Source organism: Trichosurus vulpecula, chromosome 1 (assembly GCF_011100635.1).
Source record: "Trichosurus vulpecula isolate mTriVul1 chromosome 1, mTriVul1.pri, whole genome shotgun sequence".
In the NCBI taxonomy this organism is placed as follows: domain Eukaryota; kingdom Metazoa; phylum Chordata; class Mammalia; order Diprotodontia; family Phalangeridae; genus Trichosurus; species Trichosurus vulpecula.
This window is the reverse complement of record NC_050573.1, coordinates 162,984,917-162,998,562: the sequence shown is the minus strand read 5'-3', so window position 1 is coordinate 162,998,562 and position 13,646 is coordinate 162,984,917. Positions and strand designations below refer to the sequence as shown.

The 13,646-nt window shown below is 35.2% G+C and overlaps 1 protein-coding gene across 1 annotated transcript in view; it reads left to right on the top strand.

Annotated features, from left to right (window-relative positions):
• The window catches only part of CNBD1 (cyclic nucleotide binding domain containing 1), a 593,156-nt gene that overhangs the window by 31,843 nt on the left and 547,667 nt on the right, over positions 1 to 13,646 (top strand).

Sequence of the window (13,646 nt, the reverse complement as noted above, 5' to 3'; positions counted from 1 at the left end):
TGAGAAAATAAGTCTATGTATACATATTCACTCAAGAAAAATTGTTAACATTATTACGTGTAAATCATCAACAAATAGGAAATTTTGGTACAAATTAGTGCATACAAAAAATCTGGGAATTGCAAAACTCTTCTAAGGAGCCCAACTTTTACTGAAACTGGCTTATTTAAAAAATAGCAGTATTTTGTTAGCATTGTATGATAGTGAGTCAAGGAAGACACTAAAGAATTAAAATTAAGTACCATGAGAGGGCAATGAAGAGTTGCAAGGTGGATATTAATAGGCTACAACATATAACAAATAAGGAACTTCAGAGAAGAAAGAGAGCAAAAGATTTCCCTAGAGAAATGTATGATCAAAACAAAAGTTGACTGTTCAATGGTGAGGTTGCTAGATAACTGGTATATGGTCTAAATACTGCATTGGTATTTTTGAGCTACCTAGAAAAGGCAAGGAATATATCCACAATATTTTGCACCCCCCATCCCCCCGAGACAAACATGTGAAATCATGAACAAGAACTATACAGAGTGGGTTTATATCTCTGGAGATAATATCCAAATTGATGAGCTCGTAAATCTGCTTGAGCACTTTACTACCACATGCAATAGATCTGAATACTTGAGACACAAAGGCAAAAAATAACACAATTCATGTTCTCAAGGAACTTACCAATTAGTGAGGTAAGATAACATACACATCTAACATATATATGTACATAAGTACATATGCACATACATATATACATACTTATATGCACACATATAATATACTGCAAAGTACAATATGATTAGTATATGAGTAGAATGAATGATAAATCATTCTTGGGGGAATCATGGGTTTCATAGTAGAGGTAGAAGTTTAGCTAGCCATTTTAAGATGCATAGTGAATTTTCCAAGAGACTAAGTGAGAAAACCTGAGAAAAAGGAGGACATCAACGATGTCAAATTTCTCAGCATTGAGTAGTGCTATTGACCAGGAAAGGGCCAGAGCTAGTGAATCACGACTGTAAAATGATGGTCCCTTAGGAAGAAGCTCATTATGATAAACTAACAAGATGCCAAAACCTTGTACCCTCCATAGTGTTCTCTTGATTTTACTGTGTATAGCATCAGAAATACTGTTACTTTGTTTGTGCAAGTTTGAGAAATAACATTCAGAATAATAAAGTAGAAAGGTAATTAAGCACTCTTTGCTTGATCCTGAAGAGTAGAACTAAGAACAAGCAATAGGAGCCACAGGGATGTATATTTCAGCTCTATAAAAGGAAAACACCTTACAATAACCAGAACTATCTGAAAGTGGAATGGATTGCCTGGGATGGAAATAGCTTCTCTACAACTGAAGGTCTTCAAATAGACCATAATAATTACTTATGACCATGTTTTAGAAGGATTCATGTTTCACAAAGGGATGATATTAATAAGTCTTTGATGTCTCTCTAGGATCTTATATTCAACAAGTCTAGGAGTGATTAGCAATCTTAATCTTAAATTCAAACTCAATTATCTTGAAGAAATTTTAAAAATGTATTTTTATTTATTTTATTAAATGTTTCACAATTTCATTAAAATTTTTTAAGCAAAATTCTTAAATTGTTTTTTAAAATGCCAAATTCTCTCTTTTCCAATCCCCCTTTACCCTCTTTCCCATCCAATGAGATAGCAGGAAAAACAAAATCTATTATAAATATATATAATAATGAGAAACAAATTTCTACATTAACCATATCCCCTCCAGCCGGGCCCCCCCCCAACAAAACAATAAAAACAAAACAAGAAAAAGAAAGATCTGCTTCAATCTGCACTCTGCATCTATTAGTTATCTGTCTGGAGGCGGCTAGTATGTTTCATTATGTGTCCTTTGGAATCATGGTTGATGAGCATGCTGATCATGGTTTCCCAGTCTTTCAAAATTACTTATCTCTACAATATTGTTGTTACTATGTAGATTGTTATGATTCTACTCACTTCACGTTGTATCTGTTCATGTTGGTCTTCCTAGCTTTTTCCGAAACCAACAACTTCGTCATTTCTTGCAGCATAACAGTTTTCTGTCACATCCATATGACATAACTTTGTTCAGCCATTACTTATCGATGAGCCTCCACTCTGTTTCTAATTCTTGCCAGCAACAAAAAGACTGCTATAAATATTTTTGTACACATGAATCTTTTTCCTTTTTCTTTTATCTCTTTGAGATATAACCCTAGTAGCAATATTGCTGGGTTAAATACACAGTTTATCATTTTCTAGCATTTCTCTAGCCTTTTCATTTTCCTTTTTTAGGTCATCTTAGCCAATTTGAGGGGTGAGAGGAGGTACCTCAGAGTTTCTTAAATTGGCATTTTTCTAATTAGTGTTTCAGAGTATTTTTCATGTGGCTACTGATAGTCTTGGTTTCTTCCTATTTACATCATTTAATCATTTAGCAATTGGGGAATGGATCTCATTCTTGTAAGTTTGACTTACTCCCCTCATGTTTTAGAAATGAAATCTTTATCAGAGAAATCTGCAGCAAAAATTTTCCCCATTTTCCTGATTTCTTCTAAATTTAGCTGCATTGATTTTGTGCAAAAACTTTTTAATTTTATGTAGTCAAAATTATTCATTTCTCCTGTGAATCTCTCTATTTTTTGTTATATCTTTAACTATTCCTCTATCTATAGATCTGGAAGGTAATTTCTTCCCCACTGCACTAATTTGCTATTGATATCACCCTTTATGTCTAAATCATGTATACCATTTGAGCTTGTTTTATATACAACATGAGATGTTGGTGTATGCTTAGTATCTGCCAGACTACTTCCCAGTTTTCCTAACAATCTTTCGTCAAATTGTGAGTTCTTGCCATAATAGCTTGGATCATTGGATCATTAAACTCTAGGTTGTGATGTTCATTTGCTTCTAGATATTGTGTACCTAATCTGTTCCACTGGTTGAACTCTCTATTTCTTACCTAGTATCAAATTGTTTTGATGATTACAGATTTGTAGTATGTTTTGAGATCTGGTACTATTAGGCCTCCTTCCTTCGCATTTTTTCTTGAATTCTCTGATATTCTTGAACTTTTTTCCCCCAAATGAATTTTGGCATCATTTTTTCTAGCTCTATAAAGTAATTCTTTGGTAGCTTGACATGACAGTGAATAAGTAAATTCATTTAGGTAGTACTGTAATTTTTTTTATATTGTCTCAGCCTACCCATGAGCAACCGATGTTTTTCCAATCCTTTAGATCTGACTTAATTTGTGTGAAAAGTGTTTCAGATTGTGTTCATGAGTTCCTGTGTGTGTCTTGACAGGTAGATTCCCAAATACTCTATACTGTCTATAGTTCTTTTAAATGGAATTTCTTCTATTTCTTCCTGTTGGATTTTGTTGCTAACATACTGAAATTCTCATGATTCTTGTGGGTTTATCTTGCAGCTTTGCTGAAGCTGTTTCAAAAACTTTTAGTTGGTTATCTAGGCACACCATCATATCATATGCAAAAGTGATAGTTTTGTTTTCTCATTGCTTATATTTATTCCTTCAATTTCTTTTTCTTGTATTATTGCTATAGCTAACATTTCTAGTACAATATTGGTAGTGATATTGCTAATGAATGTCCTTGCTTCACCCCTGATCTGATTGGGAAGGTTTTTTTTTAAGTGGCCCATCTAGTCTTCTTTATGCACAAACCTGGTGATAACATTGCTTTCTTCAAAAATCTTCAGTGGCTTTCTCTTGCCTAACAAATGAAGTTTAAATTTCTATGTGCTGGTATCCTAGGTGCTCCACAATTGGGCACCACTCTATCTTTCTACCTTTATATCACATGAATTCCATGTTTTAACCACACTGAACTATGCTGTTCCACAAACTACTCCTTGTGTATTCTCACTTCTACACCTTTACTCATACTATTCAATTTCATGTCTAGAACATTGTGGAAACCTTATAATTGATCTCCTGGACATATCCCTCTATTCTCTTCTTTGGTTAATTGCTAGTCATCTTTTGAATGGAGTCTTCCCTGATTTCTTTTGTAGGAAACGCTTCTTTCCCCTCAGACCTCAAATAGACCTTTGATCCACACCCCTCTAATGCACATCCCATTTATATTCTGTGTTTGTGTCTTAGAGCCATATGAATCTGTAAGCGCTACGAGGGCAAGGACCATCTCTCTCTCTCTCTCTCTCTTTCTCTTTTTTTCTTTTTAACACTTTTACTTAAAGTTTTGAATGCCAAATTCTATCCTTCCCTCCTCTTCCCCCTTCCCGAGATGGTAAGCAATCACATATATGTTATACACATGCAATTATGCAAGACATTCCTATATTAGTTGTTTTGTATAAGAAGACTTGGAAAAAATTGAAAGAAAGTGAAAAATAGCATGCCTCAGTTTGTATTCAAAGAATAGCAGTTCTTTTTCTGGAGGCAGATAGTATGCTTCATCATTAGTCCTTTGGGATTGTCTTGGATCATTGTATTGCTGAGAACAGCTAAGTCATTCACAATTCTTCGTTGAACAATATTGCTGTTACTGTGTACAATGTTCTGGTTCTGTTCCCTTCAATATGCTTCAATTCATGTAAGTGTTTCCAGGTTTTTCTGAAATCATCTTGCTTGAAAAGGCTTCTAGATCATCCCCATTACAGATAATGGTTGTTCTTCATTTTAGATTGATACTATTTGTCACTTTAAATTTCTGTACTTTCTAAAACTTTTTTCTAACTTTAAAAAAAAAACAAATGGGTGTGATATTTGTCAAAAGTTTTTTTTCTGCATCTATTGAAATAGTCATGATTTTTGTTTTTTCAATTAATATGGTCATTTATGCTTGTAGTTTTCCTAATATAGAGCCAATGCTGAATTTCTGACATAAATTCAACCTGACTAATGGATGGTCTTTGCAATATATTACTGTAATCTCTTGGCTAATGTTTTATTAAAAAAATCTTGCAAGAATTTTCTTAAGGAAATTGTTCTCTAGTTTTCTTAGTCTGTTTTGAACCTCCCTGGTTTAGATATCAAAATCATATTTTGTTACAAAAGAAATGTGTTAAGACTTTTCCTTTATCTAATTTTTCAAGCAAGTTTTGTAGTATTAGAATTAATTGTTCCTAAATATATGGTAGAATTTATTTATAAATCCATATATGGAGGTTTTTTTTTTCCCTCAGGGAGCTAATTGATGGTCTGTTCAGTTTCTTTTTCTAAGATAAGTTTATTTAAGTATTCTATTTCCTGTTCTGTTAATTTGGCCAATTTTTATTTTTGTAACTATTCATCTGTTTCATTTACAGTGTCAGTTTTATTGGCAAATATTTGGGCAAAATAGCTCCTAATTATTTCTTTTATTACTTCTTCATTGGTTGTAAATTCACCTTCCTCATTTTTGATACTGGTTAATTTGATTTTCTTCTTTTTTTTCAAATAATCAGATAAGCTAATTATCTACCAATTTTATTGTTTTCTTTTTAAAATTTCTTTTTTTTAAAAATTCAAGTCTTTAAACTTTCATTTTTGTTAATCTCTTCATTGTTTTTCAGGATTTCTATTTTGGTGTTTCATTGGTATTTTTTGATTTGTTATTTTTCTATTTTTTTGTTACATGTCAAATTCGTTGATCTGCTCTTTATTTTATTTATTGATATAAGCTTTAGAGATATAAAATTTCTCCTAAATACTGCTTTGGCTGCATCCCACAAATTCTGGTGTGCTGTCTCATTCTTGTCATTGTCTTTAATGAAATTACTGTTTCTGTGATTTGTTTTTACCTACTCATCTTTGGGTTTAGGTTGTTTAGTTTCTAATTATTTTTTTATCTATGCTTCAAAGGTCTTTTAAAGACAGAAAAAGAAACATTAAATATTTCTACTTTTCTATATTTGTTTGTGATGTTTTTATGCTCTCATATTTGGTCATTTATTTGAAGGTGTCATACGCAGCTGAGAAATAGTTATGCTCCTTTCTATTCCCATTCAATATTTTCCAGAGGTCTATTTATCTAACTTTTGTAAAAATTCACTAATATTCTTACCTTCTTTTCTGATTACTTTGTAATTATATTGATTTAGGTGTGAGAGGGGGTAAATTGAGGTCCCTGGCTAATATAGTTTTATTTTCTATTCTTCCTGCAACTCACTTAACTTTTTCTTTAAGAATTTGGATACTATTCTATTTGGTACATATATGTTCAGTAGAAATAATTCATTTTCTGTGGTAACTTTAACAAAACATAGTTTCTCTTTTATCTCTTTTAATTAGGTATATTTGTGCTTTTACTTTGTCTGAGATTATGATTGCCATCTCTGCTTGTTTTTTACTTCAGCCAAAGCATAATAAATTCTGTTCCAGTCCCTTATTTTAATTTTGTTGTTATTTTTCTATTTCAAGTGTCTTCCTTATAAATAGCATCTTGTTGGATTCTTTTTCCAATGCATTCTGCTGTCTCTTTCTATTTTTATTGGTAACTTTATCTCATTCACATTCAGTTTATGCTAACTGTTCCTTCTATCCTCTGTCTCTGTCTCTCTCATCCCATGCTCCATCAAGGTTCTGTTTTGCTTCTGTCTACTGCCTTCTTTAATCTATCTTCCCTCTTACTCACCTCCCTCTGACTTACTATTCATTCAAGTAAAACAGCTCCCTCTAAAGTTAAAAAAATAACCTTAAAAAGTTATAGTTTCATTATAGTTTCCTCCAGCCCCCCTCTCTCCTTCCTTCCAGAGAAACATTCCATATTTTTTGATGAAAAAAAGGAAGAAAATCACCACAACTAATCAAAAAATCTAAAAAATGTGCATAGTGCACCGTTGTGGATTATATAAATGGAGAGTCACAAACTTGGAGGAGAGGAACTTGGAGAAGCAAAGTAAAAAGGGGGAAATTTGAGTGCACTATGAGCTGAGTGGAAATCAGCCAGTTGTGAAATTTTCAGTCTCGAACAGTCATATATCATGTGACCAAGGGTAGGTCCTCAGTGTCCTCTGTTTTTGCAATCCAAGAGTGTCAAATGACAGATTTAAGGACTCTGAGAAGACACTTGGGGACTGAGCTAAGATCACGAGGTCTTAGGAAAAAAAAAAACCAAACCACCTGGCCTTGGAGTGCCAGGGGATTGGAATTTGTGGGGTTTCTAACCTGGAGACAAGGACAACCTGTCTCGTGTAAATTGGTTGAAAATCTCAGTGCTTGGACAGGCCTAATGTGCTGTACCAAAGTAGAAAGGAATGGCCATAGAAAGAGCTCTTAATTTAACTCAGGTGGGGAAAATGGGTTTCCCCTGGTAATGTTGGAAGTGGGTCTGAATTAGAATTTGAAATTGTTCATGTGAAATATCTGTCTGACTAATGTTTTGTCTGTGTTTTTTTTTTTTTGTTCTATGTTCAGGTAAAAATGTTTAACTCTAGGAGACTGAAATGGGCTCCTTTGGTATGAAAATTGTTAGCTAAGGAATCAGAGCTGAAGCTGCCAGCTGGGAGGGCTGGGGGCTCTGAATTAAGGGTCGGTTAGATTCTAAAGGAAAAAAATCTGTGTATTTTGTGTTGAGTTAGCCTATCTAACATCAGGCAAGTGTTTAAACTGTAGAGGAGAAGTAAAGGGGTCTGTATGAAAAATTGGATGGCCACTTTAGAGGTTCAGTGGTCTGCTTAGGATGTGATTAAAATTGTTGGTCATTTTAATCTTTAAGTTTTAAGGTGAAAAGAAAGCAGCTCGGAAAAGGAAAAGCTGGGTGATTATGTAATTTATTTATTATTTATTTGAAATGTTTGAGGTAGTTTGGGTCAAGACTAGGGAAGAAAGATTGAAATTGGAATGCAGAGGCTAAAAGTTAAAGCAAAATTTAGGAAAGAGAGAAACTTGTATAAAGGAATTTAGGTGGTGGGTGGAACTGCAGCTGAGTCCACTTGGCTCTGGGTCCATGTGCTCTTGGCCACCCCCTGCCCCCCACTCTACCTTAGAAGACTGGGTGTGTCAATCAGGAGCTGAAGCTAAAAGAAACCTGTAACTTGATTGGGAAATAGGGAGTGATGAAAGGTTTTATTGAATCTCTGGGTATTTACTATAAAAAAGATTCTGATTTGCATAATCATCAAGAATAGGAAAAATAGAAGAGAAACTGATGCAAATGTGTTAGAGCAATAACTTATGATCTTAATGGGAAGACTTTATGAATAAGGGAGGAAATGCATGAAAGCTATTTAAAGCTAGTTTTAAGGATGTTCCTGAAACAATGTGAGATTATATTCATTCAATCTTGCCATTCAAAGACTTAATGGGACTGTTAACTGACAGTTTTTCTGAGCCTAACTCCAGTTGTGAGTATCCAGTAAGGCTGACCCAAGATGCCAGCAGCCCTGTGGGAGGGCAGGCATGAGCTGCAGGTATGATTTCTTGGCAAAGTTGAGGGGGCAACTGTTCAGCATGTGCTGAGGTGGGACCCTTTTGACTTGATTCTCTTAACTGAAGCCTGGCAGACTAGGCCTGGCTCAATGCAGCTTGCAGTTTGACATAACTTCTACTTGGAGTTGATAGGAAGCTGCGGAAAATATGGTCCCCTTACTCTGAGTCCCTGCTCTCTTGGTGGTAAATTTCTATAATCAGAAGGTTTTGTAAGTACAGTAAAAAAATCCATTAAAATATTGATTATGGAACATCTTAGATTACTATAGGACTGGGAGTAGCATTTTTGCATAGGTCCGTATATGAGTTAGATTTTCTCTCAGTAATGGTATAGAGATAATTAGGTCAAGGGCTTGTGAGAATATTATTTTGCTGTTTGGTTAATATCTGGCTTGTCTAAGGCTTTGTTACAATTAGTAATGTTAAAAGAAGAATGGCTTGTGGTTTATTCTGTAAATGCCATCAAAGAAACATGGTATGACAAAAGTTTATGATATTGTATGTACTGTGAAAAAAATTGGTTATTTAATGTGTTTATGTATGTACTGGAGCCTGTTAATTCCTTAAGTGAGATATCATCCTCCTGGTAAGGAAATTGATAATGAGTGAATGTAGAATATAAGAAACTGGGTTCTGATGTGAATTTCTTAAACAAAACAATTGGTCAAGGTTCCAATTTTGAATTTGTAAAATGATCAGGGTTATAAGGACTAGAAAGGGTAACTTAAGATTGTGCTAAGGTGACTTTTGTAGGAGACAGACAGAAAGCTGGTTCCTATAAGAAGACAAGAGGAAGGTGCTGGGATGCTGTGCTGAGAGCAAATGCCAAGGACCAGAAGACTTTTGATGCTCCCTGCCGGACAGCTACACAGGAAAAGACTTTTTGAATCTTAAAGGGACAATTGCATCATTATTTTCCTTTGGGTCTCTGTATCTGTATTTACAAAGGGACTGCTCCCTTTGATTTGTCAATGCGTCATAGATTTTGAGGAATGGAAACCTTAGAAAAGGGTAATGGGGACGCAACTTATATCAGCAATGATGTGTGAAGTCTTCAGATTAGTATAAGAAGAGGGGGGACTGAATGGGACAGATAATTGTGAAGACTTCACAGGGTATGTCTAATGGAGAGGTTTTGGGATTTGGCCTTGTAATTTTGGAAGTCACGCCCTTCCCCCTCTCTCTCTCAGATGTTAGAAGATAATGAACTTCCTGTGAGCTATTTGTTCTCTGTTCCAGGAAGGGTCTCTACTTCCCCCACTCCATTTCTTCTCCTAGACTTTCAGACGCCACCCTGGCAATTGAGTTCTGATAGGGAAAAACCTGAATGAACCGGATCAATCTTGGTCCTCTGTGTAGTTTTCGCGCCTAGACTGTAAGCCCACCTCTCAGTCAATGGTGAGAAGGGATAGAAGTGAGTGGGAATCATTTCATTAAGAGTATAAATTAGGATAGGTTCCCTTTTACCTCTCCTCCTCCATTATGGAGTTGTGCCCAAATCTTGCAAGGTTTGTAGAATAAATTTACTTTGTTTCTCTTAAAGATGTCTCTCCTATTATTTAAAAATTCTGTCCCGTACACCACCATCTACATGAAGCCATTCCTGATCCTACTGACTGGTAGTGCCCTTCCTCTCAATCTACAATGCATTTTACTACTTTGAAGTTACATTTGTTTATTTGACATATATTGATGACCTTGTGTTCTTGTTGTCACCTCTATTAGAATATAAGTCCCTTGGAAATAGGGATTGTTTCATTTATTGTATTTGAATTTCCAGTGCTTAGAGCAGTGCCTGACACACAATAGGTGCTTAATATATGTGTCAGAGCATTGGGTGCCCCATATTAGTCCCAGCTTTGCCTTACTGCTTAACAGAATTATTTTGAGAGAAGCATTAACTGAATTGAAAAATCCTCTATAAACACAATTACTAGTTATCACCAGTGACTAACAATTAGTAACAAATCAAAGGGGCTCCACTGTGTAAAAGTATTCGAGGGCAGAATCTGAATGAAGGGTTCTCAAGCATAGATTATAATTGAAGCTATTTTGTAGGGAAAAAACAGTAACAATGAAACAGGCCAATGTCTATGATAGATTCATATAAATTCCCCCCTAATTCTGTTATTTCATTATTGTGGAAAACTTCTGTTGTGAAATCTCTTTCCACTGCATTAATAGATACATTGCAAATAGATGCATGAGGTAAATAGAGGTTAAGTGAATCTCCCTGGGGTTATACAGCTAATAAATGTTAGAGGTGGAATTTGAGTCCATGTCTTAATAATATCCAATCCAGCATTCTACCCGTAATATCATGCTAGCTGTTTTTAGGTTGATTTAGAGTCGTATGAATTCAGCCATAAAGTTTCTATTAATTTGGCAAATAATTTGAGAACAAGAAATGGTTGTTAGTTTAGGATGTCAGAATCATATTTATCTGGAGCATAAAAGCCATCTATGATTTTTAACATTAAGATTTAGTCTTAAAGCTTTGACTTTGAAATATAATCCTGTGGAAGAAATAACATTAGTTTGTTTCCAGAAAACCCTCAGAAGTGAAAATTAGAGACTTGATATCAATAAATTAATTGAATTAGGATTTTGAACTCCTTTGGGACTGGGCTGTGAAATCACAGGACAACAAACATGAGAGAAACTTGAAGCCATAAATATCTTTTGATAGAAAAAGACCAATGAAATCTGTGAGTCTAATCGCTTCAAATAAGATGTACAGAATGAATTGAATATACCTTATAGAATGGAGTGTTAATGTTGGGGGGTCTGAAATAGCTTCTAGTGGTATACCCTTTTCATTTGGGTCAAGGGCATATTAAAAATACATTAGTGTGATCACTGGGTAATTTTTTCAAGACACTATAATAAACGGATGGAATCTAGTTATGGGTATAGTTAGAGGTATGAGAAATTAGCTTAATTCATCCAAATTGCACCTGTTCCTTTCCTAATGTGGAAGATAGACATTCACATTTTGCTAGATTCTCATTAGATAAGATATGTAAATGTTGGCATTTTGGCTTGTTTGATAAGCCCAAGAGGGCACATAATCTATAGAAAATGCAATGAACAGATACGATTTTCTGGCCTGTTTCCCACTAATTGGTTTATGGTTATATATAAGTAAGAAAATAAATTCACCAAATTAATTTGCCCCTTATCAAAATATGTTTTGCTTCTCTGTGTCCTCCAAATAATTTAAATAGATAAGTGGCAACAAAGTATACCAAAAGGCTATTTAAAGCTTTGTGGTACATTAAAAAAAAGATATTCTCTGTGATTTTGGTAATGAGATTGATACTTCTGCCAAGCTAATTCAATGGCATGTATCTATTAAGTACCTTCAATGTGTAAGACACTGTGAGAGGATGTAGGGATCCAAAAATGAAAAAAAAAGACATAGTCTATGCCTTCAAGGAGATTACTGGGGGAAGGTGGGAGAAGAAGTGATATATACACAGATAAATATAATACAAGGAAGGGGATGATAGGAACAAATTAGAGATTCAGAATTAGAGGAATGAGAAAATGCCATTTGGAGGGATCATAGAAAATTCTTCAGTGGGTAGCACTTGAGTTGAGCCTTGAAGGAAGCAGCCATTTGAATAGGTTGTTCTTGTCCTTGGGGACTGCAGGTTTAAAAGACGGCAAGTTCAGGGAATAGGAAGTCATAGTTTTTCTAGAATGAATAGTATGTGAAAGGGAGTATGTGAAGTAAATTTAGGAAAGTAGATTTGGAACCAGATCATCAAAGGCCTTGAATGCCAGCCTAAAGAGTTTATGTGTTATCCCAGAAAAAAGAGAAATTAAGGGCAGTCTGAAGTGTGAGTGGGTAGAAGGGATTCCCATTCCATAGTACCCTCTTATTTTGGTAGTCTTGGGATATTTTATAGCCTGGTTTTATGCAAGTAGAACCTTCTTATGCACCCTGAATCCATCCATTCATCCTTCTTTCCTCCCTCCCTTCCTTCTTCCTCCTCCCTCCCTCCCTTCCTGCCTTCCTTCCTTCTTTCTTTCCTTCCTTCCCTCCCTCCCAAAGTATTTCTTTAAAGGCTTTACTGTTTCTTCTGTTTGCTCATACCTCTAGTTTTGATTTCTGGATTGGATGCTCAACTTCTGCCCATACTCTTAGATATTGTGGACAGGATCTGCTTGGTCCTGGATGCAGAGGTTAAGACTAGACCACACCTTTCAGGAATTTTCTGATATTATGTCCTTGTGTTCAGGCTCATTCTGCCCTCTATACAGGATTGGGTATAGTCTATCTGTGTGCTAGTTTGGCCCTGTCTCCTGCTAAGTCTGGAGCTCTGATATGGCCCTGAACTCTTTACTGGTCTGGTCCTATTTCTTGCTGCAGCTGGAGCTCTGAAACTATCCTTTCCTGGCCTCTTGTACTATCTCCTGCTGTATTTGGTGAGGCAGTATGTCTAATAAAATTTCCTCAGTACAACATATTTATTGTTGTAACTTGCCATCTCTCTTAAGCAGTAAGTTCAATATGATGCTGTTCTATGACTAAAGATTTTTATCTTGGAAGATAAGAGGGAAATCATGAGAAATTACAAGGCATGGTCATGATATTACCAAACCAGGAGTCAGAAGATTTGACTGGGAGCTTGGGAAAACAAAACAAAAGAGAAAAAACCCTAAAACCTTCATTAATCATAGACTTCAATGTGCTCATCTATAATGAAGGGACTCAACTGTAACAGGGGTTTGCAATCTTTTGAGGGAGAAGAACCATTTTGGGGAAAATATTTTCAGAATATGCTTTTATGAAGGGCTACTTCAAAAGCCAGACATATTTTTGTATTTGTGTTTTTTGGTCCAGACCTATGATTTCCTTGGTGTATGGAGCCCCAACTATTAGTATATTCCCCTCCAATGTAATAAGATAACCTTCCATCTACCCTGTATATAGTGTGTGTGTGTGTGTGTGTGTGTGTGTATGCATACATACGTATATATTTAAGTATGTATACAGGTATAATAAACATATATATACACATGCTCTTTCCCCCATTAGAATTCAAGTTCCTGAGGGAAGGGACTATCTTTACTTTTTTCCTTGTATCCCCAGAACTAAATACATTGTCTAACACCTAATAAATTAATTGTGAGTAATAACTCCTCGAAATCTTCAGTTTTCGAGAGTTACCTTTGTAAGGTGCTGAGAGGTAAAGAGATTTATTTATTGTTACACAGGTTGCATGTGTGAAAGGCAGCACACTTG